Below are 5,162 nucleotides of genomic sequence, written 5' to 3' on the forward strand. Positions count from 1 at the left end.
CAGGCTATCAAATGAAAATCCCAGTCCCATGTACAGGGTACCACTCTTTGAATTGTTAGTCACTGGTGTCCCATAGAACCCATTACAAAATACCATCATTGTTCTTTGATATCCTTCAAAACTTTATGGTAAGACCCTATTGCTGAAGACACCACATACTCGAATCACAGAACATGGAAAAATCCAATTGGAAATGACCTAAAAGCTTCATCACTACCACTTAGATTTATATTGCTGGAAAGTTCTATGAACACTCCTGGGGGAGAAAAATTAATTAACAGTCTTATCCAGCTGTGAGATCTGCAGATACTAACTGCTCTGGCAAGCAATATTGCCACTGTTGCAATATTGGTACAAATATTTTGGGAGTAACAAACCACCTCTAGATTGAATTTAAAGCCCATTATACTTTATGAAACTCATACCTGGTACCATTGACTTGGCCAAGAACCCCTAAGTTACTGGGATATAGACTCTAGGGGAGAATTTAATACTATTATTCTGATGAATGGAAATAATAACAAACTGTCCACTAAGCTCTTATCTTTATACCCATTATATTAATGCATCTCTCAACTCTAATCAGAGAAGATTCTTCTTATAGTAGATGGTGATTAATATAGAGACCCACAACTGGTCAATGTATAGAGAACAAGAGACTGTAGAGTATTAAACTCTCATAGATCTATACATATCACATCACATCCTCCAAAGGCTCAAGGATCATCAAAAAAGATGGGGTGGAAATACTTTATGTGCCAGAATTAGTAGAAATATTCAGCAAACAATATTTACTAGACATAATAGTACCTAGCATACATAAAATCACAGTGACTGTGACTACATGCTCAAGATCTGCATAAGGTCAAGCCAGCCAATATCAGCATGGATTTTGAAAGGCATCATGAAGCCCCATCACTATCTGAGGACTCACTGGCAACCGATGCTTGCTGGTGGTGGGAAAGTTCATTTTCTTTAGGGATGTAGCCCCTGAGAGGCTATCATGCTCTAGTAGATGGTTCTCCAACACTCATTTTCATACATTTAGTACGAAGAAGACTCATGCTTTTTTTTTTTTAAAGGTACACGAATTTCGAAGAAAAAAGTGGTGGGGTGTATAGGGGAGAAATTGGAGTGTTGGGAATAGGAATGAGTTTCATCAAAACACATTGTATGCATGCAGGAACTTCTTAAACAACAAAAAAAACAATAGTAGAAGGAAAGAACAAACATTGTAACCATAAAAAAACATGGGAACTTTTATTAATTATATTTAAATCTTTTCTAAAGACATTTATTTTTATTTGATGTGTTCAAGAGTTTTGCCTACTTGAATGCATGTGTACCACATGCATGCAATGCATGTGGAAGCCAGAAGAGGGTGTCAGAATCACTGGAGTTACAGATAGTAGTGAGCTGCGTCATGGGTACTCGAAACCAAATCAAGGTCCTCTGCAAGTGCATCCAGTACTCTTAACCACTGACTCATATCTCTATCCCCAATTAGAATAATCTAACAGACATCTAACCTAATGATTAGGAAAATTGTAGTCTTTTCAAATTTGAGCTGCTACTGCCACTGCTGTTGCTGTTTTCCTAGGCCTCAGTGGGATGGCCTGGTTTATCAAGGCAAAGATTCAGTAGAATTCACCCCCTTGGGTAAGAGTTTCAGACTCCTTAGATCAGATCTATGTCAACTGGTCAAACAATACCTAATCTGCAGCATGGAGGCAGCTTCTAATTTGATTTGTCATACTTCTATAGATTCAATCGGTATGGATGTAACAGTCACAAATGATTTTAGAAAACTTATATCTTTGTGTGTGTGTGTGTGTGTGTGTGTGTGTGTGTGTGTGTGTATGTGTGAAAGCTTATACTTTTATATTGATAGCAATGGAAAATCAGTGTGATTTCAGCTCCCCATGTCCTTAGTCCTACAGGATGATACCAAATCCAAGGGGCTAGATGTTAGATGACCCATTGATAGGATACTCTAGTTTATCCTTGTTTATATGTCCTATGTGAATATATGCAAGATAATCACAGTGCCATGGAAAAGCCATTAACCTACAATCTGTTGAAAGGGGGTAATTTTAAAGGGTTTACAGGGTATCATCATTCCATAAGTGGTGAAAACATAGTCAGATAAGATTAGTATTATTACTAGTGTCTGGGATTTCATCAAAATAGAGTAATGGAAGAGTGATGGGTTAACTGGAGAAGAGTAGTCATTCATTTTTGAACCATCTGGACAAATTACAGACACAGGTAGGGTATGAGGAAAGATACAAGAAAAATAAACTTGTGAGAAATTTAATGCACTGTGTGCCAAGTCTCACCATTCTGACTTCTAATGCTCTCCCAGATTTAAATAAGGCCATAAGTGAGATGTGAACTGACAAAATCACCAGATAGTTTTAATTCTTTGTAAATGTATTTGTTCTTATTTTATGTGTATGAGTGTTTTTCCTGCATATGTGTGTGTGCATGTGTGCATGTGTGCGTGTGTGTGTGTGTGTGTGTGTGTGTGTGTGTGTGTATCACATGTGTGCAAATGCACAGAGCTCAGAAGAGGGTGTCGAATCTTTTGGAACTGGAGGTACAAACAGTTGTTAGTTGCCATGTGGGTACTAGGAACCAAACCTAGTCCCTCTGCAGGAGCAGCCATTGCTCTTATGTGATGAGCCACCTCTCCAGCCCCATAGTGTTTAGGTCTTACTGGAACAACTCCTATGCCCCCAGATAATTTTTCACTACTTTCTATCTGAGATTTTTGTTCATTTTGCTATCATGACATGGAATACTAATTCTTCTCCCTCCACACACATACAAACAGTATTCTATGATAGCATCTTACACTTGCCCTCCCCAATCCATTCTCCTTAAGTATTTACTCACAAATTTATATTTTCAGCCCATGCTAAGCTTCATATGGAAATGCAGAAATGGCCTATTATTAATTTCTCCTTGATTGTCTCATAGGTTCCTGTTTAGAATGTCCAAAACAGAGGCAATATCTCAGATTACCTCAACCTCTCAAGTCTGTTCCTTCTGTATTGCATGCCTTATGGAAGAAAAATAATTTATACATTCACCCAAGCTAGAATCCTGGAACCATCTTAATATTTCTCTTTTTCTAACCTCTCACATCCACTTAATCATCAAATTCTGGATAATGAGTAAATCAAGTCTTTCCTCTCCATAACCATCTCCACTCCTCTATTTGTCATATGAGACATCCTTTCACTAGTCTATTGCCGTATTCTCTGAATTGTGATTCTTCCCTTCTGTCCCTTTCAAATCTATATTCGCTGTGACTTCTAGAATAGTCCAAAGAAAACATACGAACAAAGCATTTTATTGCTCAAAATCTTAAAATTGTTCTATTTTATTTAAAAAGTATTCCCATTATCTTGCCATTACCCATCCTTCCTTATCTTCTGTAACTTTTTGCTTTTCATTAATATCAACTTTTCATCTTAATATCAACTATCCAGGCACCTATATACAGTGCTCTATAATTTTGACCATACTTTTGCCTTGAAGTCCTGTCTTGCATTGTTGCTTAACTCCCATCTTTTCAGGTCTGAAATTGGTATTTGATCCTCCATGTAGTCTTCTTTATAGCTGTTAAACATCTATAGCAGTCGGCATATCTCCATTGTACTTAACACATCTTATTAAATGAATTGTGGATGTTCCCATCTCCCCTACCAGCATGTGAGTATTTTGGTCATCTATATATATGCACAAAATCAAGATAATTTTTCTGTTCAAATGATGCAAGTTGAGCCAGAATATTGATGATGCTGAAAGTAATTTTGTTGAATAATGAATTTATATGCCCTGTACTAATATCTACCAAGTGTATTAGAAACTTTCCTGGTAGACTAGGGCTTTAAGTGTTAAAGAAACTAATCTTAATGGGTTCCAAAGATTTTATTAGATTGTGATTAATACAACAGGGGACAGCATTCAAAAGAGCCCTTAAAAACCTCAATTGGAATAACCTCAACTCAAGCCAATTTCTCTTTACTTAGGATTGCTGTAAATCTTGGTTAAGAAAGGACATGACTTGATTTAATATAACTTACCTTTGAGGCAAAACAGCAAAGAAAGGTTTCTTCAAATTTAATTATCGTCTCTGGGTGCTTCTTCTCCCCATTAAATCTAGAGAGAAGTGGCCTTGAGAGGTGCGTTGAGGCCCATTTATAGTTAAGTTTACTTCATACTTGTTTCTTTGGCTATTGGAAACTTACATTACTATCAGATGCTTTGTTATATCTGAAGTTTCGCTTCTTAATGATGGCTGTTAGTTATTTACAGTGGAATAATAGCATCATTCCAGAAATTTCTGTAAGCCTTCTCTGAAGTAAGATTTTTACATTAATCTTGGGAACAAATTGTCCTTTGTTAATCTTGTCAGTAGTTCTGAGATAATTTTTCTGATCAAGGGATAGCATATGAGCCGACATAGATACACATCTTCTTTTGTGGGCAGTGTCTATGAAGAGCCAAGGAAAAAGAACAGATCTTATTTTGTCTATGAACTACTACATTCATTACTTTTTGTTGTTGTGATAAAACACCATGATCAAAAGTGGTGTATGGGGAAAAAGGGGTTTATTTGGGCTTTGAGCTCCAGAGGAGAAGTTCATAATGGTGGGGGAGGTCTGATAGAAAGGAAATCAAGCAGGAAACTAGCTGATCATATTTCCATCTACATGCAAGAAGCAGAGAGAGAGAGGGAGGGAGGGAGGGAGAGGGGGGATTAGAGGTGGGGTGAGGCTATCCACTCTCAAAACTTGCATCCAGTGACATACTTCCTCCTGCAAGGCTCTACCTCCCAAAGGTTTCATAACCTCCACAAACAGAGTCATCAACTAGGAACCAAGTGTTCAAGTACCTGAGCCTATGAACACAGCTACCCTTAAAATTGTCCTCTCCGTGCTATAGTGATCAATCTTATTCAAAACCAAAAGAGGAAAGAGGGGAAAAAAGGAAGAAAAAATATTACTTATTAAGAAAGCAAGAATCTGGGCATGGTAGCACATACCTGTAATCCCAACACTTGAGAGACTGAGGCAGGAGGAATGGTAAGCTCAAGGCCAGCCTGAACTACAGAGTAGTTTCAGGCCAATCTAAGCTGTATATATATATAT

Source organism: Nannospalax galili, unplaced genomic scaffold (genome assembly GCF_000622305.1).
Source record: "Nannospalax galili isolate Female #2095 unplaced genomic scaffold, S.galili_v1.0 scaffold217, whole genome shotgun sequence".
Classification (NCBI taxonomy): Eukaryota; Metazoa; Chordata; class Mammalia; order Rodentia; family Spalacidae; genus Nannospalax; species Nannospalax galili.